The sequence below is a fragment of the Loxodonta africana genome, chromosome 6, assembly GCF_030014295.1.
Source record: "Loxodonta africana isolate mLoxAfr1 chromosome 6, mLoxAfr1.hap2, whole genome shotgun sequence".
Taxonomy (NCBI): domain Eukaryota; kingdom Metazoa; phylum Chordata; class Mammalia; order Proboscidea; family Elephantidae; genus Loxodonta; species Loxodonta africana.
This window is the reverse complement of record NC_087347.1, coordinates 108,766,214-108,791,237: the sequence shown is the minus strand read 5'-3', so window position 1 is coordinate 108,791,237 and position 25,024 is coordinate 108,766,214.

Here is a 25,024-nt window from a genome sequence, read left to right as displayed (position 1 = left end):
CAACAACGGGCTCAAACTTAGCAATGATTATGAGAATGGTGCGGGACTGGGCAGTGTTTTATTCTGTTGTACATAGGGTCACTATGAGTTGGAGCCAACTCAGCAGCACCTAACAGCAACATAATTATGTCTTAGTCATCTAGTGCTGCTATAAAAGAAATACTGCAAGTGTACGGCTTTAACAAAGAGAAGATTATTCTCTCACAGTCCAGTAGGCTAGAAGTCCAAATTCAGGGTGTCGGCTCCAGGAAAAGCCTTTCTCCCTCTGTTGGCTCTGGAGGAAGGTCCTTGTCATCAATCTGCCCTTGGTCTAGGAGCTTCTCCGAGAAGGAGCCTTAGGTCCAAAGGACACGCTCTGCTCCCTGCATTGGTTTCTTGGTGGTATGAGGTTCCCATGTCTCTCTGCTCGCTTCTCTTCCCCATATCCCAAAAGAGATTGGCCCAAGAAACAATCCAATCTTGTAGATCTCACCAATATAACTGCCACTAAACCATTGCATTACATCATAGTGATAGGATTTACAACACATAGGGACATCATATCAGATGGCAAAATGGTAGACAATCACACAATACTAGGGCTCGTGACCCAGCCAAGTTGACAGACATTTTGTTGGGGGGACACAGCTCAATCCACGAAAATGGCAAAAATTTTTAACCTTGTTCTCAAAAGTAAGCAATATAATTATTGATTTAGAATACTGAGTAATGTAATTTGTCAGTCAAGCTCCCAAAGCTCCCAACAGAGCCTGTGCGCCACGCAGTGAAACTGACATACAATGATTCTTAGGGAGAAACGTGCTCCTATTGATAGGTTTTGAGTACTCAGTGAGAAAAATTGTGTTTCATGCACTTGAAGTATTCTTTGGGGGATATAGAATTTGAAATAACATGTAACCTTAATTGCAACAATTTTTCTTCCCCCTGGCAATTGAAAAGAGAAAGCACTCCCCGCCCATTTCCGAATCAAAGATGTTACACGGTAATTACTCCTTATTTCATTCATTGATATGTATCTTACCTGACCCTACTTACTTACCCAAGTTGAAAAAAAAAAATGCTTTTAAATATTTTAACCAAGAGCAGTATTTAGAATGGTTTTAATCACTCAAACTATTTTCTCTGTCTTGTAAAAGTCATGAATGTTTTCTTACATTGCAAAATGTGAGGTTAAGTAACATTGATCATTTCCACTTATAAATATTTAAAAATAAGATGCTAATGGGAAAATGCATGTGTTTAATATAATTACTGCTTCCAAAGAAAATGAGGTGAGGAAAGGCAAGATCAGCAAGAGAAATGCTTGCCAGTTTCTGGTTAAATGGAGCATCCATAGAAAGAAAAGATTGTACCCAGTAGGGAGAAATACATGAGCAGATAGCCTGCCTCAAAGACCTCACAGTACTTCTGTCTGGTAAGCACATCATTGCTAAGCATTGGGATCTTCCGTACAGTAGAAGCTCCTGAGAGCTGCAAAGTGGGCTAGTCACAGCAATAATCAATGTAGGTGGGTGTATCGCCTTTGGAGATTTTACAAGCCACGCACAAGCCTTTCCTGCTTCTGATGGGTATGAACTCCTGCAGAGAAGGAGCACATTCTTTCAGTCCCCATTTCTGTAATAAATCTTATTTATCTGTACAGTATCCCATTATTTTGTGCATTGAGACACTAAACACATGGTAAAATATGTATACACTATTCTCTCCAAGATAAACTGAAGGTACTTTAAAACACATTTTACCCAGGGCAAGCTTATGAAAGTTAGGCAGTGTTATCCAGCTGCAGCACTCACAGCTAAACTAGATTAGAAGGGGAGACATCTGAAGCTACTATCAGCACCCACTCCTGTGTACTCAAAACCTCTCAAATTCATACCCTCACTTACCGGTTCAACTGAAAGGAATTGGTGGTTTTAGAAAAGGAGGGGTAGAAGAGACTGGTGGGCGCAAAGGATAGAGAAGCAAGATGCTGGCAGTGACTCTGCTCGTATCATTGGAATCCACAGGGTTCAGAATTTTCAAAGAAAAAATGCATTAAAACGCCCTATGGCACTGTTCTTGTTCCTAACCACCAGCAATCTCTCTTTGGCCAGAAGATAGTGTGCTCTGAGTTGATATACAAGAAATGCAGGAGCAAGTTGCTTGTATCTTCTCCTTCCAGTTCCACCTTTGGTAAGAGGTAGATCATAAGTATCAGGTGGAAAAGTGTCTCTGGACTATAAATATGTCAAATTTGAATCAGGGAATACGCCAGTTCCTGGAGCCCCAGAACAGGATGAGCATGATTTTCTGAACTCCCAGCACTCTCATGTCTCCCTGAGGTGTTGATTCTAGAGACAATGTCTATAATCTCAAATTTCGGCCTTCAAATTTCATAAGCTGAGACTTTGGGCAAGTTTTTTTTTTTAACTTTCTATAGACTCGCTTTCACTATATAAAAAAATGGAAAAAGTAATTATTCCTCATAGTTTTGTTTTCTCATTATTAAATGAAAATATAAAAACATTTAGCACAATGTCTGATGCATAATATAGTCAAGGGAGGCTTTGCTTAGAAAAGTGATGCTTGAGTCAAGAGCTGAAGGATGAGGGCAGAAAGAAGTGGAGAAAACCAAAAAAGCTATTATTTCCACTACTCTGAAGCCAGTACGTTACTCTGCCTTCCCTGAAAAAAAACAAAAAAAAAACCCGGTTGCTGTGGTGTTGATTCTGACTCATGGCGACTCTTTAGGACAGAATAGAACTGCCCCATGAGGTTTCCAAGGAGTGGCTGGTGGATTTGAACTGCTAACCTTTCATTTAACAGCCAAACACTTAACCACTGTGCCACCAGGGCCCCACCCTAACTTCTCATCACATATCGATTTTCTACTTCTTTCTGCCCTCTTCTATTTTGCTCAACCACCCTTAAGTTCCTACATTTTCTAAAAAAAAAAATCCAAAAAAAGATCTGTTTCCACTTTGGTTCGGTTTCCTACTCTGGGAACAGGCTCAGCAAACTAACTCCTCTCACCCCTAACCATCCTTCAGCTTTTGGCTCACGCATCACTTCTCTAAGCAGAGCCTTCCTTGACTCTTTGAACTAGATCAGATTCTCTGGAACATGTTCTTTTTTTTCTTTAGTCAGAATCTAAGTTTATTTGCTCATTTCAGTAGTTTCACTCCTAAGACATTAAACTCTATGAAAGTAAAAATTGCATATTTTCTTTCTCACCGTTATATTCCCAACACACAATGCTGCTTGTTTCATGGTAGGAGCTCCACAAATGTATTTGGAATAAAAAGAACAAATAGATAAATAGATGCTGTCACTTAAGGGCCATTCTTTATCATCATTCCAGAAGCTGTACTTATTAAAAACCATAACGATCACATATACTCTCTTTTCTACATTGTTCCCATGAATTTTATAAATATCTTTAGGGTATTACATCAACTTCCTCCAAGATCTCAGCATCTGATGCAAATATATTTTCTCTACTTTTCATCCCTTCCATTATCCTTAAAGATGTACACTTCCGCATTGTCAGCCTTGATCATTTATTCAATTTAAAATGTGTCATAAACTGTGCTGAAAAACTAGAGATAAAAACCTCATTATTTTCTTGTTGCTTGCTCATTTATTTTTGGTATGTTTCTTGTGTTGTCGGGGGGAGAAAGACATAATGCTTATCATAAACAACAACAACAAACATACTATACACAGATAAGGTTCATGATAAGTGACAGTGCAAGAAATTACAAGAGAATGATTTAGAGATTCTCATTGCCTTCTGAGAGAAGAAGGTCAAGCCAATTTCTGGGACCAGGTGCATTTAAGACATAGGAAAAGTAATGATGAGTCAAATGGAGGGGAGAAAGGGAAGCATTGCAGGATTCAAGGCAAAGGGAACAACATGAACAAAACAGGACTCCAACATGACTGTTATTAGTGCAGCATAAAGTAAGAGGAGTCCCTGGGTTGTGCAAATGTTTAACACACTCGGCTGCTAACTGAAAAGTTGCAGTTTCGAGTCCACCCAGAGGTGTTGCAAAGGAAAGATCTGGCGAGCTACTTCAGAAAAATCAGCAATTGAAAACCCTATGGAGCACAGTTCTATGAGTCACCATAAGTCAGAATTGACCCAAGGGCAATTGGTAAGGTACTGGTATAAAATAAAAGGCAGAATGAATCAGAGGAGAGAACTGGACTATGACATTAACTAAAACGAGATCATGGTGGACTTTGAAAGTCACACTGAAGAGTCTTGCCTCTCTCCTAAGTAATAGTAGATCATCACTGAAACCCTGGTGGTGTAGTGGTTAAGTGCTACGACTGCTAAACAAACAATCGGCAGTTTGAATACACCAGGCACTCCTTGGAAACTTTTTATGGAAGTTCTACTCTATCCCATAAGGTCGCTATGAGTTGCAATTGACTCAGCAGTGATGGGTTTGGGTTTTTTTTTTTTCATTTAGAGGATTCCAAGTTGAGGAGTGGCATTGTCATATATGCTTATTAGATAGAGCACTCAAGGGAGATTTAGGAAAGCCAAGACCTTAGGTCCAGGAGGCTGTTACAGCAATCTAGGTTGATTGCAGCACTGATCGCGATGTTCTGGGTGGGTGCTGTGGGAGAATGAGGACTTATAAGAACAAGAGTGATAGAGAATCACAGGGATAGTGAGCAAACAGGGCAGGACTAGGTAGGAAAGGAGGGGCGAGCTGAGAAAGTCTCTTATGGACAGAAGCAATGAAGAGATCATGGGTTAAGAAGCCTCTTTAAGGTAAATGTTAGGGATCAAGGGAGAGCCATGCCTACCTAGCCATTCAGATTGGCAAATTTGGCTCAAGAGCCAGGTTCTTGGAGTTTAAAATTTCTTGAGAAGAAATAGTTCTGTGTATTCCTGGAAAGCCTCACATACTTCCCATCTTTACTACTACCTGAGGGGAGACCACCAGGGCTAATTTATTTATGCCCTTTCTTTTATGTCATTACACTTTCCCCACAAGAAATCAGCCTTGTTCACTCCCTCACACCATCAGTCTTTGTTAGAAGAATCCCTTCTTAGGAAGATATTCCTCAACCACTCTATTTAAAATAGCTTCCTCCGCAGGCAGACCCTATCCTTCTCTCCTGCTTTGTCCCTCTTCTTCACAAAACAGACCACCATCTGATGTATAAAGGTATGTGTTTAATTGACAGTCATTTGCCCACTTCTACTATATTTCAAACACCATGATAATACTGACTCTTGTCTTTTTGGTTTATTGCTATACTTCCAGTTCCTAGAACAATATTTGGCATATAGTAGGTACTCGAAAAATACAAGTTGTAGGGATAATCTTTGTTGATAACTGCTTGGTGCCCAGGTTTCCACATTTCTACAAGATGTTTGGAAGTAAAACTATCCTGCAATACTTTGGAGAAGGAATTAGCCAGGTTTGTAGAGAACAGGTAAGGGCCTTTACCTGCACAGGGCTGGGAAGAAGGTCCAGAGTTGCTATGAGTTTGGGGAGCACCTACAAGTTTATTCTGATCTGGAGTACAATGGTGCCTGCAAGGGCTTTGCTTATTAGGGAGCAAAACCAGTCATGAAGATTTGTAAGGGGACATCCCATCACCGTTGCGGATGATCCGAACTGATCAGTTCTACTCCAATAGGACAAGCACATTACCTTGCCCAGATGCTCACCACTGGGTTTCAAACATCTGCTATTAACAAAACAAATCAAGATAAAACAAAACAAACACAAAAGAATGCTGCATTGGAATTACTCAATTTCCTACTTAAAAATTCTGAAAAGTATCATAGGGCAATCGAAAGAATCCTTTCCTTGTCTTTTTCTGTCATTCCCCCATCCCCAAATAAAATTTACGTTCTACTCTTTTGACTATCAGTAAGCATCAGCGGTGAAGAAATTCCCATCATACGGAGTCCCTTTATTTTTTTTTTTCTCTCTTGTCCCAGAGAGTTACTGCTTGCTCAGCTCCCAGAAAACTTTTAAATAAAAAGCTTGAACATAATGAACTTCTTAATCGACGCAGCAGAGTATTAAGGCAAGTGCCTTCTTCCTGGTCCTTTTGTGTGCATTTATGTTTCATTGCAACAACTTTCTTTGTTCATTTATTTGTTTTTGTTCAATTATTTACATGAACTCTTCATATTGGTTTTCCTGAATTTCTAATGCTTCTGATAGATACTATTAAAATCCTAGGCTATTTTCTTCTTTAAACCTGATATGGAATACATCCTCTCATTCCATAATGAGTACTTTCTGTTTTCTAAATTAACAATATTTATAAACTCTGATTAGAAACTGAGAGGGTAGACTCTGTTTTATCTAGCTGTATGCTACCTGGAAGCCCTGACAGTAACTGGGGTGCATTTGACAGCGGGATGAAAGTGTGCCTTTGCTGCAAATTACAAACACCTATCCTTAGTTTTGTTAACCCTGGTGGTTTAGAGGTTAAGACCTGTGGCTGCTTACCAAAAGGTCGGCTGTTCGAATCCACCAGGTGCTCCTTGGAAACTTTGTGGGACAGGTCTACTCTGTCCTACAGATTCACCATGAGTCAGGATCTACTGGACAACAACAGGTTTGTTTTTTATTTTTTAGTGCCACACTTCACTGAAAATTTTTAATTAGATCTTCACTCTCTCTTATGAGTTCTTCTAAATTTCAAATTTTCAGAGGGCAGGAATTGCTGTCTTTGTTAAGTCAGTTTTCCTAAAGCCTCTGAACCTCCTGTCATGCCTCTTGGTACTGAATAAATATTGATTTATGAAAACCATGAATTGGGAGATAATGATCTCCATTAATCAATAGGGAAGATGATGGGGGAATTTATAGCTGCAGTTCAGGGACAATGAAACATTGAGTGGTATGTTTTGATGATTTTAGTATCTCTACTAGAGCAAAGTTTGTGTGTGTGTGAGTGCACATGTGTGTTGTGTGTGTACACACATGTGTAATTAGTTCTGGGCACAAAGAACGGGAGGGAGAGAATTTGTTTGGTTTGAACACGGTGATGTTTATAACTAGAAAGCTTTGGTCATCTACTCTTCCTAGCTTAGCTCTTTATTTTTATTTCGCTACCTCTGTAACCCTTTCTGCTCTTATGCAGCAGCCAATAATACGATTTATTTTCTGTTTTTTGGCAAGCTCTTACACTTTCATTTCACGAAAAGGACTGAAACAAAATTCAAATTCAAAATTTAAAAATGACAATCATAGTAATTTTTCTTCTTTTTTTTTTTTAAAGTTTTATTCATATTCCATAGGTTTTCACTCTCATTTATGACAAGAAATATTTTGGTAATTATCGGGAAGCCCCGATAGTAACTGGGGTACACTTCACAGTGGGATGAAAAGTGTGTCTTTGCTGCAAATTATGAACACCTATTTTTAGTTTCATAAACCCTGGTGGCATAGTGGTTAAGCACTACGGCTGCTAACCAAAAGGTTGTCAGTTCAAATCCACCAGGTGCTCTTTAGAAACCCTATGGGGCAGTTCTACTCTGTCCTATAAGGTCGCTATGAGTTGGAATCAACTCGACAGCAACGGGTTAATTGATCCTTAGACAGTCACAGGATTTTAGAGAATATCACAATTTAATTTTTGCTGAACGTTGGTCCTGTGAGATGTTTCTTTAAAAACATCTTTCGAGAGTACTGAGTTTCTGTTGATGGTGATAAAAACTTGGCAATGGATGTTGGCAAAGATTACACAACATGAGTAGTGTAATTGGCACCATTAAATTGTACACATGAAAAACGTTAACAGTGGAGAATGTTGTATCATGTATGTCATCTATGTTTTTTACAACAATAAAAAAAATATGTTTCCATCACCAAATAAGTTTGGAAAGGTCACAGAAGCTAACTCTTTTCAGAGATTCTAAATGTCCATTCATAATGTTGCAACAAGTGGTTTATAAATGGTTTTCTCATTGTCAAAACCGATATTATTTAAATGTGCAAACTTTTTTTTTTTAATATTTAACATGTATCAGTATCTTGAAACACAACTTTGAGAAGGCTCTTAAACCTAATTCCTTTGTTCTGAGGAGGAGACAGTGTGCCCTTTGGGGGAAAGCACTAGAAGTAATCAGAAGGTGAAGCAGGGATGCAGTTCCTGGGGACTGAGTTCTTCCTACTACATCATGGTAATATTTATCCGTAATTCGACTCAGTTTTGCAGCATAGAGATAAACTGTTTTTCTGGAAATAGTAATTCTTGGATCATTTCCAATATCAAGATATCAATTAAGTGTGAAAAAAACCACAGACATATAAAAAGGTAAAAAAAAAAAAAAAATCTATATTCCTCTTCTTACCCTGTTTCAAGACTATACAAATTTAAAGCCATGAGAAGAAAGGTAAAATAAATTTTTAAGAGGTTAAAATTGTGAACCCTAAAAACCTTGCAGTTGTTGCTGACATTTTTATTCTTTGGTATGGTGATGTCAGTGTACAATTCAATGTCAAAAATAACAAAAATAAGGAAACAGGAGGAAATGAAATCCTTTTAGATCTCTAAGAAACTTCTCAGAGACAAAATTCTGAGTGGTTTGCAAAAATTAGCAGAAACCATGTTATCTACTGGCAAGGTGACAGAGAGATTATATTTGATGCCTACGAAAAAAGCTCTGAAAAATAATAAAGATGTAGATAGAGTAATTGAAAAAGCATTTATGTGGATTGGTATAACAAGATGGGAAAAAACTAATGCAAGGTATACCTTTTACAGAAAAAAAAAAAAAAGAAAAATCTTCCTTGATTAATTTAAAGAGTTTGGGTGTTAACCAAAAGGTGGGCAGTTTGACTCTACCCTGTAGCCCCATGGCAGTCTGCTTCTGTTAAAACATACAGTCTTGGAAATCCTATGGGTTAGTTCCACTCTGCCCTATAGGGTCGCTGTGAGTCAAAATCGAGTTGGCAACAATGGGTTAATAGTTTTAATAAGGAGTCCTGAGTGGTAAAAATGGCAAAGCACTCAGTTGCTAACTAAGATGCTTGAAATTTGAGCCTACCCAGAGGCACCTCAGAAGAAAGGCCTGGCAATCTACTTCTGAAAATCAGCTATTTAAAATTCTAGGAGCAGAGTTCTACTCTGACACACATGGGATACCCATGGGTTGGAATTGACTTGATGACAGCTGGCTGGCAACCTGTTGTTTTAGTAAACCTGTTTATTAAGGCTGTCAAAAGATATACACCCATCTCCAGGTGATTTTTTGCTTGTTTTTTTGAGCAAGGCAAGATTTAGTTCCAAGGAAAGAATGGATAAACTATTGCAGTATATTCATACAATGAAATATTACTCAGCCATAAAGAGGAATGAAGTCCTGATACAGGCTACAACATGAATGAAAACATTCTGTAGAGTGAAATAAGTCAGACACAAAAGGTCACATATTGCATGGCTAAATTTATTTGAAATATCCAGCATAGGTGAATCCAGAGACAAAACGTAGAATGGTGGTTGCTAGGGGCTGGGTGGTGGGAGAAAATGGGAATAACTGATTAATGGGTATGGGATGTCCTTTTGGGGTGATGAAAATATTCTGGCACAAGACAGAGGTGGTTGCTGCATACCATTGTGAGTACCGAATGTCACTGAATTGTTTTATTTTAAATGTTTTAATTTTACATTATGTGAATTTCAAAAAAAAAAAAAAAAAAACAAGATTGAGTTAAACATCTGGTCTTTTAGAGTTTTGCTCCAAATGCAGCCTCCAACTTTAGGCTGGAAATAACCTCATGCCTCTTTTGGGTTGCTTGATGTTAAAATAGCCTGTTTTTCTTGGCATCTCTCTTTTTCCTATTTTCTAATCACCATGTCCAACTTGCTCAGAAAGGTCTCCTTTCTGTTGTGAAAATTTAGCAGAACATATTATTTTAAGAGCATTGCAGAAACCAAGCTGACGTCCAAATTAAATGCATTTGCCACCGTTGCTCTCTTATATGTCACCCTCAAATATAATTTGCAACAATGTATCATCAGAAATTGTAGAGAGAGGACACACATATAGAAAGCAACTCTGACTTAGGAACCTTTAGGTTTTTGAGTGGAGAACGCAGGGGTTAGCCATGCAGGGTGCAGGCAGACTCTTTTGACTGAGAAGGAACAGGCATTTCTGTGCTGCCATGAAGCAGGTGAATATATTTCTTACATGAGCTCTCTAATGGAACAAATTTATTTCTCAGCAAAAATCCTTTCCAAAGTTCAATGTTTGGTAACACCTCTTTTTTGTTTTGCCTTGTTTTGTTTTGAACTGCAGGAGAGGAGGATTGAGTTATTTGAATTCCTGAGTTCATGGCATCAGCATCATTTCCTTGTTTTTATAATCAATCATTAATTAATAATTGCTTTTTATATATCCCACTGGACCCCTCCCACCCCCTAACAAGAACCCAATCTATTGTGTTTACTGTGTATCCTTTGTTCTTATTGCTGTCAAGTCAATCCCAGCTCATAGCGACCCTATAGGACACAGTAGAACCACCCCATAGAATTTCCAAGGCTGGCTGTAAATCTTTATGGAAGCAGACAGCTACATCTTTCTCCTGTGGAGCAGCTGGGCGGTTTGAACTGCCACCTTTAGGTTAGCGACCAAGCATTTAATCACTATACGACCAGGGCTCCTTCTTGTAGAATACAACCACTTTTATAGATTAATTGAAGGAGACTATTTCTATGAGGTTCCTTTTTTATTCTTTCCCTCTTTCTGATCTTTCCCCTTTGTTTCAATTTCTCTTCTGATATAACCTGCAAAGCAAATTTCTGGAAAAACAGTAGAGAATAGTACAGGAGATCCCCTAGGTTTAAGGCCATTAGATCTGTGTGAAATACCAGATTTTGGAAGAAACGGGTGTCTGTTGGAGCCCTAGTGACACGGTGGTTAAGAACTCGACCGTTAACCAAAAGGTTGACAGTTTGAATCCACCAGTTGCTCCTTGGAAACCCTAGGGTTCAGTTCTACTCTGCCCTACAAGATCGCTATGAGCCGGCACCATCTCGACAGCAAAGGGTTTTTTTGAGGGGTGGTGGGGGGCATGTCTCCTATCAGCAGCAGATCTAATACAAAACAGTCTTCTACGAAACCCCTCCTTTCAACATTATAGCTCTAATAAACTTGCAAACACAGAAATAATTGAATTACATGTAAGAAAATCCTACTTTATGTTGAATAGCCTCCCCAGCATGGGAAAATGATCCCTTCCATGCTGGGCAATTCTAATGTGGGGCTCTACCCATGGCTGTAAATATGAATGTGCTAGGGAAGATCTTCATAAAATGAGCTGAGTGTTTGCAGTTCCGAAGAACAGACAGATTATACTTACTGAATTTGTTTTTAAGTCAGCTTTTTAGAACACAGCATGCATTTCCCCATGGAGAGAAAGTTTATTAACTATGAGCATATCCCTAGACCAATCCATGGAACTTATTGAAGCTTTAGGTAACCAAAGAATAATATTAGTATTAATTCATGAACCACCACTGTCTACCATTTTGCCATACTGTGGTAGTTAGTGTGTTGCTATGATGCTAGAAGCTATGCCATTGATATTTCAAATACCAGTAAGGTTACCCATGGTGGACAGCTTTTAATCAATGCTTCTAGACTAAGACAGAGTGTGAAGAAAGGCCTAGAGATGTACTTCCAAAAATTAGCCAAGGAGAACCTTATGGATCATAACAGACTTTCTTGCTTTGGACATATCATGAGGAAGTAGCAGTCACTAGAGGAGGACATCGCTGGTGAAGTAGAGGCCCAACAAGGGTGCGGGAGACCCTTGGCGAGTGGGATTGGCACAAAAGCTGCAATGATGGACTAGAAAATGGTGGCAATTGTTAGGATGACTCAGGACCGGCAACTTTTGGTTCTGTTGGATATAAGGTCACCATGAGTTGAAGTCGACTTGACTGTAGCTAAAAAGATCACTAGAACTACGGCAAAGAATGCTTGGTGATACTATTGAGAAGGTATGTAAGAGTAGTTGGATTAACTGCCTTTTCCTTGTTGCTGTCTTTTTTCTTGTCACAGGTTGGTACTTGAAGAAAAAAAAAAAAGTGATCCTGAAAATATTGCACTTTTTATTTCCCCAGCTTCTTCTTCTTGCGTGAAGGAAGATGGTTTAACAACAGAAACAAGTGCTTCTGCAAATGTCCCTCAATTTTCATTTCATCCCACATCTCTATCCTTTACTGAGTATCATGTTTGCAAGTTGACAAGTGCTTCTAATAATTTCTTCTATTAGAAGAGTAACTCCTGTCAAAAACCTAAATGTGCAGAGAAACACCAAAAAAAAGTGTAACAGAATGTGCGTATTGTGAGTAGATATGATTTGAATGAGGCAGTGTTAACTTGAAGGTATTGGGAAGGCGCTCAGAAGAGGGGATAGTGAAAGCAGGTTATATGGGTGGGGTCCCGGAAGGTAGGCTCCTGAAGGTAATTCTCCAAAGGAATCCAATGTCTAAGGCAGAACAATCTTCTCTAAGCTGCTTACTAGGCCATTGTTTGACTTGAAGGTGACTTTAGAAAAATCAGTTAAAGGCCCAAGGTTCAAAAGAACACCTAATGGCAAAGGGCCTGGGTGGGTCACCCCAGCTCCAAGAACTCAGAAATCTGGAGTCTAAGAAAATTAAAATGGTTTTTCACTTCTCTAATGCCAAATCATTTCTACTCTTTGAGTTTCTATATGACAGTGTAATTGGATTATGGCCCCTTTTCAAATATCTTATATCTCATAAATAATCAGTTTAGGAAGTCATGCCAACTCTATCTTAAAAATATATTCCAAATCCAGCTACTTTTCATCCCCTGCACCATTATTTCTGTCTATTCTTTCCCTGGTATAGCTCGTTTCTGCATATAAGACCCAATACAATGGTTTCAAAAAGTAAATGAGCTCTTATCTCAAAATCCTCCATTCTCTTCCCATCAAAGTTAGAACAAAATCCAAAGCCCTCAACCATCTGGCCATGTCTTCCCAGTGGCATTAAGAGGGGGTGCAGGGGTGTAGACCACACCAGGTTATACTGTCAGAGGGGGAGACACCAAAATGACTGTCTATAAAAATACCCCTGTAGTTGGTTGTAACAACAAAAACATTTTTTTTTGTAAGCCCAGCATACATGTATCAATATACCTACAAGGCTAAAATTCTATGCTAATTTACTTTTGAACCTTCTAATGCTCTCTGGTCAGAGCTGTCATTATTGCCCAATTACAATTACACTTTGAATCATGTGGTTGTTTTAGTTGCTGCTGGTTTTTTTTGCAGTATTTTTATAGTGGCTGACTTTGTCAAATTTTCTGGTGTTTTCGCTGCAGTGTTGTGGTAATTAGTATTTCTAAATCTATATCACTAACTTTTTTGAGAATGAAGCAGTAATTAAAGAAAAGGAAGGAGTAGTATATGGGAATTACGATTGAGGGATAACATTAGTACAAAAAACATTACTAAAGATTCTGTATGGTCTGGTACGAGAGGAGGTTGATGGGCAGGGGTAACACCATGAATTACTGCACTGGGCAACACCAGCCCTAGTGATGCCACTGTGTCTTCCTCTCCCACCTCACCTCCCCCAATCACATCTTGTAACATATCCCATCACATTCGAAGTGTTCTTCTGAACTTGGTCTCCCCTCAGTGCCTTTGCACCAATTACTCCCTCTTCTGGAATGTTCTTACTTTTGATATTTACATGGTTTCATCTTTCACTTCAATTGTACTCTTTGCCACCAAGTCCATCCAACTCATAGGGAACCTATGGAATAGAACTACCCCATACAGTTTCTAAAGAACAGCTGTTGGATTTGAACTGCCAACCTTTTGATTAGCAGCCAAGCTCTTAACCACTGCGGAACATGGGTTCTAAGTTCTCTATTTAAATTCCACCTCTTCAGAGAGGCCTTTCCTTACCACCAAACAGCCTCTTCTTTCTTCGTCACCCTCTATTGCCTCACCTTGCTTAAGTTTTCTTCACAGCATGCATCACTACTTGACAAAAAAATTTAATTTGTCTATTACTAATTTATTGGCTAGAAAAAGGTCAGGGAGATTGTCCTCTTCACTGCTTTAACACCAGCCCCTAGAGCCATACCTGGAATATAAAGGCAATCAGTGCATGCCTATTGGCAAAGTGAATGAGGCCATTTAGATATAATTATTAAATCTGATACAACGAATGAGAACAACATGTTGCACAGGATGTCATGGGAATTTAAGTAAATTTATTATTTAAGACAGAGAACCAATCAGTTGCTATTGAGTTGATTCCAACTCATGGTGACACTGTGTCTCAGAGTAGAATTGTCTGCCATAGAATTTTCAATGGCCAATTCTTTAGAAGTACATCATTACAACTTTTTTTTCTGAGACACCTGTGGGTAGACTCAAACCACTAACCTTTCAGTTAGCAGCCAGTTACGTTAAATATTTGCACCACTTAAGGACTCAAGATGGAGGACAGCAATAGTTATATTTAAAATAACTAAGATGGAGAACAACAGTATTTTCATTTTAAATAAAAAAAAAGACGTGAAAAGTTATGAAAAAAGCAAACACAGAAAATAGAAAGTAAAATGAAGAAAACAAATTTTCTTATGGAGAATGAAAACAGAAAAAAATAAAATCATTAAAAATTAAGAACAGAATTTACTAGATTTTAGCTGAAGTTGAAAATGTTCATGGAATTATTTAAATGTGGATAATAAAGTAAGTTGATTGTATTGTTGTTGGCTGCTGTCAAGTCGGTCCACAATGGGAACATTGTATTTCATAGGGTTTTCACTGGGCTGATTTTCAGAAGTAGATTACCAGGCCTTTCTGCCTTGTCCATATTAGTCTGGAAGCTCTGCTGAAACGTCTTCAGCATCATAGCAACATGAAAGCTTCTACTGAAAGATAGGTGATGGCTGCCCTTGAGGAAAATTGGTCTGGAATTGAACCCAGGTTCCTGTATGAAAGGTGAGAATTCTACCACTGAACTACCAATGTCCCTGTAGTTAATAGTGAATACCAAAGAATTTCAGTTGTCTTTAAGTTTTTAATGCTAATGAGACAGTGTTTACACAAGGTGTATCAAGATATAGTGAGAAACTACATTTCATAAGGACATTTTATCCATAGCAACTAAATGTATTTTCTGCTCAAGTCCAAGAACTGTTATTTCCCCTCACTCTCTTTTGATTACTATCATGGCATCTCATGAAATGAATTGAGAAAACCCAGAAGGTTCGTGTTTTATTATTGTTTCTAATCTGCTCACAATGGTATCATTAGGTGAAAACTGAGGCAATTTTATGAGTTCTATTATCTTGGACTTGTTTGGAGGAAGTGTACTTCTCTCTTTTGCCGAATGTTCAGTAGTTTTAAATGTTACATAAAACAGTGAATGTGTACCTAATGACTGTAATATGATAATACTGAAAAGATGTTTGTATGACAAACCTTTAGGATTTAATAATACTAACAATTCGAATAAAATTCAGAAGTGAGTAGCAAAATGAATGCCTAGTTTATTGTGTAATTACAACTATTATGCTAACAAGTACGTAAAACCACTTTTTTCTCACACAGTATGGAGTAAAGATATACATGATTTATATATTTCATATGCTCTTATTGAACACCTAGGAGTCATTGCAAGGAAATTATGGGAGACACAACTGCCTAACATAGGATCCGTGGTCACAAGAGAAATACAAAATCTAGTAACTATAATGCATGGCTATAAGTTATATTGTTTATTACAAAGATTAAGTAATATAAATCTTTAGCAAGGGAAATGTTTAAATAAATGATGCCATCAAATTTTTATAACTTGGAAAAGGCAGCAGAATATAGTTTCAGTCAGTTGGCCTAGGTTCAAATCCCAACTCTCCCCCTTCCAGTCATTCACCTCACTTCTCTAAGCTCCAGTGTCCTCCTCTAAAAATAGTTGGTTGAATATGGTAATTTATATAAATTACTTCACATAGCACCTGCCACCTAGGTTGCTGTTCTTAGTCACCATGGAGCCCATTCTGCCTCATGGTGATCCCGTGTGTGCAGAGTAGAACTGCTTCACAGGGTTTTCATTGTTGTGACCTTTCAAAATCACATCACCAGGCCTGTCTTCCAAGACACCTCTAGGTAGGTTTGAACTGCCAACCTACTGGCTAGTAGTCGTGTGCTTAACTGTTTGTGCTGCCCAGGGGCTCCATGCCACCTATGTAGTGCTCAGTAAATATCATTGTTCTTTGAGATCAGTCTTCTGTGATTTTAATTCAGTCTCTGATTGCTTTTTCAGTGGAAAATTGCACTTGGTTTGCGCATATTGGAAAATACTGTTTTCCTGAACAGTTTTCAGGGTTTCTGTTTAAGGAATATTAAGAACGCAGCTCTAGCCATGTCAGGCTGTTTTTTTTTTTTTTTTTTTTCTGGTGAACTGAGGAAGAGCAACACAATCAAAGGAAATATTACATGCAAAGACCATTTTACAACCTGTCATTAGGCACAACCACCCAGGTTTTACTGATTCAAGTATGCACTGCTCAGGCCGTCTTTTCTCCTCATACTACCATTATCCTCTAATAATAGAATTTACAAGACATTTTAAGAGACCAATAAAAAGCAAGTTCCTAAGAGAGAATTCATAAATTGCCTTTTTGAAACTTCATTAACTATGAGAAACCTACCATTGACCACGAAGTTAATGGTGACTATCCTGTACATCAACATGTTTATAATTCATACAGTAACTAATGATTATAAAGTGTCTGATGATGACAAGTAATTATCATAATTTTAGACTTTCTCTTATGTGCAGAACAGCACTTGGGCTATGTAACAATAAAATAAGGCTGTAATTTAAAGTAATATTTTATGTTTTTATGCAGTTGGGAATTACGGTTCTGATTTGGAAAAGTACAAAAGACTCATTTCCATTGGGTTGATTTAAAAAGTAAGAGTCCTATCACACGTGTGCCATGACAGTGATCATTTCAAGAAAAAAGAAAAAAAGAACCAGTTGAACATTAGAATGGAATAAATTTGTACTTATTACTTCTCCATGTAATGCAGTACTCACCAGGCAATAGCCAGTATTCAGATGTGAAATGCTGGGAGGCTCAAGAAGACCAACATTTTTACAGACACTAGAATATGTCTTCCAGATCACCTTTAGACACTTCTACATTAGCCTACATAAAGTTGCTTCAAATGGAATTTAAAAACTAATGGAATTGTAGAGAAAACATTATAGGGGAATTGTATGCACACTGGCTAAACTCATAGTACATTTGGCCATAGATGTAGTTTAGAACCATATATTTTCTAGGTTTTCTGCTTTTATTTTTATTTTTCACCCTGAATCTCTCCTCACAGTTACTGACAATATATTTCCAGACAGAAGGCTATTCCCTTGTCCCAAAAGACCACGTTCTAAATGTCTCCTTCAATGTCAATTTACTTGTTACTGACTTTAGAAACCCTGTTCTTTATTCCAATGGTGATTTTCATCTTAGAAAAGACTGTAGAATTTCTCTTGCATTTTTTTTAATGCCCAGAGATTGGAACAAAATTTCCTTCCGTCTTTAACCACTGAAGCCTCCTTTTATAGGTGCTACTGCCTTGAAGAATTCCTTTAAGTCCCAAATTGCCTTCCTTGACAGCTGGTTTACTGGGTGACAGCTTGAGTCCACTTCAACCTCACTCTTTTCTTTTTTCTCTTCTTCCCAATTAAATACTATCACTTGGAGCACAGAATTACATAATACATTATAGTTTAATTGCTTTATGTATACAAGTTTCAGCCGAAAAGGCCTACCTGGGCTTTTAGTGGAAGTGAACCAAGGAGCTGCTTTGAGGGCTTGGAGGAAGAGGGAAAAAAGAAGAGGGGCGGCTTTGGCAGGTCTATGGAGGCAGGGACACAGCTGTGCATATCTTAACTAGAGAAGTTTATAACATTTGAGAAAATATCTACTTTGTTGGCAGAATTTATGCCTACGAAATCTGAAGGTTAGAGCTTAAAGAATTTTTTTCTTATGTAAGTTTGGCATTTAGCATGTCCCTCATGCAGGGTAAGGTATCATGTCTTTGACAAGGAAAGTCATTTTTCTGTGAGACATTTAATTAGAGGAGCTACTTCTCTCTAAACTCTAAGTTTGACACCTCCTAAACTAGGCAAGGCTAAGAGTATTGATTTTACATGACTTACGCAGTTTTTCAGTAATCCCAAAGTCTGAGTATTTTAGTTAATACAACTTGGGGAAAAGGAAAAAAAAAAAGCATATATTTTGGGAGCACATCCATATTTATTTTATGTTTTTGTTGGACCAGGATATCTACCTGTTTTTACAGAGTTTGTATGCCAATTTTTTTTTTTTTGAAGTGCAGTAAAAGTTATCCTAAAAAAGAACAGGTAAAATGTCTACCATCTAAAAGGCTGAATATATTTATTTTTACATAAAATGCCTCTTTATTCCCCAGCCTCTTCCAATTCCCTGAAGGGTAATGAACACTAAAAATATAAACACAAATATTTACCTTTTGTTTTCATTGGATAAAGAAGACAATCTCTAAAGGGCATTTCAAAAGCATTTCGTATTTAAAAATAATGTTGGATGTGACCTTAAGAAATGCCTCAATCTTGTAGTTTTCTTTGTGTTTATTCTTTGCCATTCACTGCTGGCTGCACTGCCAGTTTTCCTAGTTAAAATACACCAAACGAGGATAGTTCAGAAGAATTTTTCTGCTATTTATATATAAAATAAATATATGTATATTATAAAATATATATAAACATTACCTAGAACTGCTTGCAAGTTTAAGAAACGAATTTTAGTACTCAATCTTAATGTTTTTATTTTCATTTATAAATATCTCTAAACTATTAATCCTATAATCGTAACAAATTTATTTTTCATATTTTTGACATACTATTTGTCAGTCTTACAATGTAATGAAACCCTTCATATGGTCCATGAAGTCCACATGATCTGGTCCCAGACCACCTCTCTCTGTTCTTAAATCTCTTCCACTTACTGATTCCAGCCTGCATCTTGTACTCCCCAAACTGACACACATACACCCTGCCCTGCTTTTGCATTTGCTGTCATTAAGCCTGAAGCATCCTCCCCACATATATTCACATCAATCATAGCCTCACTGGATTCTTACCTCTTTTCAAATGTCATTTCCCTTTCAAGGCCTTCCCTGACCGCCTTATTTAGTATAACACCCGTCATCTGCTTTAGCTTTCTTAGTGATTTTTATATTTTGCTGTTTTATCACCTTTTTGCAACACTGACGTGCAATGAGAACATGTTGTTGTTAGTTGCCATTGAGTCAGCTCCGACTCATGGCAAGCCCATGTACAACAGAACAAAACATTGCCTGGTCCTGTGCCATCTTCACAATCATTTCTATGTTCAAGTCCGTTTTTTCAGTTACTATGTAGTTTGAGAGTCTTCCCACCTAGAGGGCTCATCTGCCAGCACTATATATAACAATATTCTGTTGTGATCCAAAGGGTTTTCCTTGGCTAATTTTTGAGGTAAATCACTATGCCTTCTTCTGGAATGTCTACTGAAAACTGCCCACTGTAAGTGACCCTGTTGATATTTGAAATACTGGTAGTATAGCTTCCAGCATCATAGCAACACACAAGCTACCACAATATGACAAATAGGTAAAATGAGAACACAGAGGAGGAAAATATGTTTTGTTCAGTGCAGTATCCATAACAACTGGATTAGTTCCTGATACATGTTGGTGTTCAGTAAATATTTGCTGAATAGAAGGAAATCCATTCAGACTGCTAAGAACTCTGATGTGTTATCATCTCACTGTAGGCACACAAGGACACAAGTGGTTGGTCACAGCTCAATAAGGGAGAAACAGGAACTAGTAGCACACCCTGCTCATGACCCAGGTAAATGTATGACCACTAAAATCTCATCCTTTAGTATAAGTTCCCTTCCTGAGACCACAGAGAAACGTGGAGGGGATAGGAACAGATGGAAAATTACTGACCATATGAGGTTCATAACCAGCATCTTGGGAATGGAAAGTGCAAGATCAAAAGGATTCAGAGTACCATGGTGTATGTAAAAGTCAAAAATCACCTTCCCCACTATTGTGACCTGTAGCTTCTGCTCACAATCACTGAAATGTTTCCAGATGGCTCGTAGAAGAACCAACATTTTGCTTTAAGGATATTTCTTGAGTCTTTCTCTGTATCTAGCATTTAAATATCAGCCAAATAACATATTTACATACACTTTGTGTGTCTGCTATAAGAAATGTGAAGGCAAAATGTTCTGAAACAAAAAGGACTACAGTATATGAGCAGAAGCTACTGTTTACACAAGGATTTTGGTATGTACTGTGTAACAGTGCTTAATCCTGGAGAACAAAATGGAGAAACTGCAGACAAAATCCCTCTCCCCTAAGGGGGAAAAAGGACCCCTTTCTGATTGCCCATTCTCATTTATTAAGACCCCATAAAAATTTTCTGCATTTCAAGCAAAATCAGTATATGAAAACATGTTTTGACAAAAAGAATTATGAAATTATTACCCATTTCATCATAGTATCTCAGCAAATAAAGATCTTGTGGAATTTCAAATTGCATCAGCATCTAGCACAAGGACCTAAAAATTCCAAGCTAACCATTGCCATACCTCAGGACATCTATAAATGTACTTTAGTCTTTTAGTACCAAGTCTTTTCCTCATGTTTATGCATTCATTTACTAGTATTATTTTTTCCTATACTGAAGAGAGTGAGTTCTTAAAGGTTTTATCAAATAAAAGGAACTTCAGTGCAAATCTGGGTTGCAATAACAGAATCTGTTTCAAATTAATACAGGCAGAAAATGAATTAATTGGCTGGATACAAAGGACTCACAACATTGACAGGGTTGCTGGAGAACCAGTGTTTGTAAAACAGTTGTTTGCAAATGAAGTGGAGACTTTAGAACTAAAATCAAGCCATGCTATAAGTAGAGCCTGGTTAGAATGCTGGAGGGTTCACACCCTGGACCCTGGTAATGGTCTCAGTAGCACTGCCTCAACCTCCCCTGGAATTTTTTTCTTTTTTTTTTTCCCTGCTTCTATGAATCATTCTTCCAGAGGTAGTCACAAATGGTGGCATCTAATTGGCCCTATTCCTGTGCTCTGATTGCCATGAATGAGGAAGAGAAAGTATCTGTATTAGGATGACAGACTCGCTAAGCAAGATACACACACACACACACACACACACAGTGAGCTCAACAAAATGACAAATATTGCCTACAGTTATCATCAGTGAGAATGCATCCCACTAAGAGAAAGGGGAAACCTACTGAAAAATGGATGGCACTGAGTAGTTGTGTCATCCTCCTGAGCCCACGACACAACTCTGACTGCCCTGTCAATGGCTGCAGATCTTTGCCTTGCAAAGTACTCTATGGGAAATTGTCAGCACTTTGAGTCAACCAGAGCTGAATCATAAGGGAATGGTAAGGATTCCATAAAACTGGACAGGAGAGCTGAGAAACTTGAGGCAGCAAAAATGACCCATGCGCACAGACATAGCCAATTCTGGACTAATGAGTAGAATCAACAAATTAGTCAAGAGAATTAGTTGGAAAACATACACACATGCACAAATCAATAGAAAGAGAGGAGCAGATTGAGAGAGGCAGAGAGAGAGAAAGAAAGAAAATTATACCATACCATCCAGAACCAAAGGCAAATTTGAACAAAAATTGAAGCTGTGGTACTTTGTAATATGTTCCATATGACATTTGGTACAGGACCCATCCAAGACTGGGGTTCAATCATTGAGTAGGCTCAGAAAATTTCCATGAGGCCCAAACCAGTACTTGTGACTGAAGTCCCAACTTTTCTTTTTCTTAATATAAATACGAAAAATGAAGTGTTACCCCGTATGCCACTACAATTATTCTCTGGATTCATTCAAATCTTGAGATATGTGTATAATTCTGAGAAGACAGAATGAAAGAATTAGGCGGTTGAAACTCATTTCCATAGTTTTGTGTTTTTAATCCCCCAGTGTTAATGATCTTTTAGTGCAGACTTTATCTGTGAATTCTATTTATTGTGAGTGGCCATTAACATTTGCTAGCTAATGTATTCATTTATTCATGTTAGGAAATAGAAATGCAGAATATGTCTGTTAGGTTCTCTGATTATCATCAGATAGCTCCATCACGTTCTTAGAATAGTGTTGTCTACTGACTTTTGAATTGATAAGACAACTGAGTACACAAAATATGTGTTCTTTAAAAAAAAAAAAAAATCTGTTTTCTTCTGCATAAAGCCATAGGCCTAGGTCAGCAATAAGTTTATATAAGTTAATAAATACCCACTTTGGGGGAATTTAATAACTTTTCCTTGCAGGTTTGGCAGCTATATACAATCAATTTGTTTTGATTGAGAAAAAAATTAGTTTATTTCTAAGGAAATATATAATGTCTGATTGTTTAACTTTGTAGAATAATGTTGGACCTGTCAAGTCTAATTAAACACATGTGATTGGCCCAGTGATCAAATGAAAACCATAATCCATTGGGCACTTAGAAAAATAATAAAAACCTGTGACAAAGGAAGCCTCCATGTGTCATCCAAAACTTTAAAAACATCTATTATGGCAGCCTCTGTGACTCATCATTCAAATGTTTCTGAAGTTCCACCTATTATTTAAAAAAAAAAAAAGCTTTTCTGATTCATGGCCTTGAACCTTCCTTCTTTTCCTAATCATGCTATTTCCAGGTCAATACCCTAAACTACCCTCCCTCATGATATTTACCATAACTGATTGCTCTCAGAAATGTCCTTTCCCATGCTAGAGTTCCTCCCAAGTGGTCACCACTTTTAAATACATATAGGATCAAGGAGGTAGCTCTGTTGTAGAATTCTTGCCCTCCATGAAAGAGATCCAAGTTCAGTTCTTGGCCAATGCACCTCAGGCACAGCTACTACCTGTCTGTCGATGGAGGCTTGCATGTTGCTATGATGCTAAACAGATTTTAGAGGATCCTATCCCATTAACATAACTGCCTCTAATCCTGCCTTGTTAACGTCATAGTCAAAAACCAAACCAAACCTGTTGCCGTTGAGTTGATTCCAACTCATAGCGACCCTATAGGACAGAGTAGAACTGCCTCATAGGGTTTCCAAGGAGCACCTGGTGAATATGAACTGCCAACCCTTAGGTTAGCAGCCATAGCACTTAACCACTATGCCACCAGGGTTTCCTAACATCATAGAGGTAGGATTTATAACATATGGGAAAATCACATCAGATGACAAAAATGTGGATAATCACACAATTCGGAGAACTGTGGCCTAGCCAAGTTGACATGCATTTTGGGGGGACACAAGTCAATCCATAACATTCCAGCCTTTGGCCCCCCAAAATTTATGCCCTTGTCACATGTAAAACACATATACCACATCATAAAAAAAAAAGCATAGTATAAAATATAAGCTGTAAACAGGGCTGGTGCATTTTAGATTCTATGTGTGTTAGTTGTATCATGTTAGGAGCACGTATAACTTTATAATTGTCTTTATTCAGAGATTATGCATGGTTTAAGGAGATGTGTACAGGTGCTGAGTTAACAAGGTGTGGACTATGATCATAAAGTTTGTGTGTCAACTTGGCTGGCCCATGATTCTCAGTGGTTTGGCAGTTGTGATATAGTTTGGTGGTCTTATGGTGATGTGACTACTTCCATGATGAGATTTGATAAATTGTGATCACCTTCATGATGGGATCTGCTGTGAGTAGCCCATCAGTTGAAACGGAGTTTCCTTGGTGGCGTAATCTGTACTGAATATAAATGGATTCTCTGGCAAAGCATTTGCTTACTCTGGTTTCTGCAGCTGGCTCCTGTTCCTCTGAGCTACAGCTCTTGGGATTTGAGTTAGCAGCTTACCTGCAGTTTTGCCTTCCAATCTTGAGATTCTTCGGTCTTCAAAGCCTGTGAGCAAGAATCTTGATGCCTGGCCTGCAACTATTGGTTTGCCAGCCCCTGTTGCTATGTGAATCAGGAGAAGCCTCTAGCTTGACCCACAGACTTGGGATGTTCCAGCCTCTCCAACCTTGTGAGCCATTTCCTTGATATAGATCCCTTTATTTAGATATTTACATGTGTTACTCATTCAACTCCTCTAGAGAACCCAGCCTAAGACAGGCCCCAAGGACAATTCTCTCATTATTAATAAATTTCACCATTTCCACTCCACAGAGGATTTCTTTTGCAGTGTAGTACTTACAACTTAAGTCACTTTCCCCATGGCTCCTTTTAGAAGATGAGGAATTTAAAATGTAAAAATCTTCACTACTCTTTGAAGAATTCTTTAAAACTAGCCAAATAAACTAAGTTATATAAAAAAAAAAAAAGTATACCATAAAATCACTTACCTTGGTCTATGTAACTCATGACTTAAATACTTAAGAATTCTAATCTGTCTTTTTCACATTAGCTCCATTTCTCTCAGAATAACTCAGATTTCCCATTTCTCTATTTTTCTAATTATAACCATGGTAAATATAGCACATAGTATGGAAACCCTGGTGGCGTAGTGGTTAAGAGCTACGGCTGCTAACCAAGAGGTTAGCAGTTCAAATCCACCAGGCATTCTTTGGAAACTCTATGGGGCAGTTCTACTCTGTCCTATAAGGTCACTATGAGTCAGAATCAACTTGACAGCAGTGGGTTTGGTTTTGGTTTTATGTGTCTGACAGTTATCAAACACTTTATTTATTTTTACTCACCCTAACCCTCATAGTGGAAACCTAAGCTAGGAAAGAGTCTGTCCTGAATTCAGGATTAAACTTTTAAAACTTCTTAATAGACTAATGAAAACAAAGAAGGTTGAGGAGGAGAAAGAGGGGGAAGAGAAGTAGGAATAGAAGGACAAGGAGGAGGAGAAGAGGAAAAGATAGAATAGAAGAAGGGATGTTTGCCAGAAGGAAAAAGTAATGGTAACGAGACATCTCCTACTTACTACTGAAATTTCTTCTTTGCT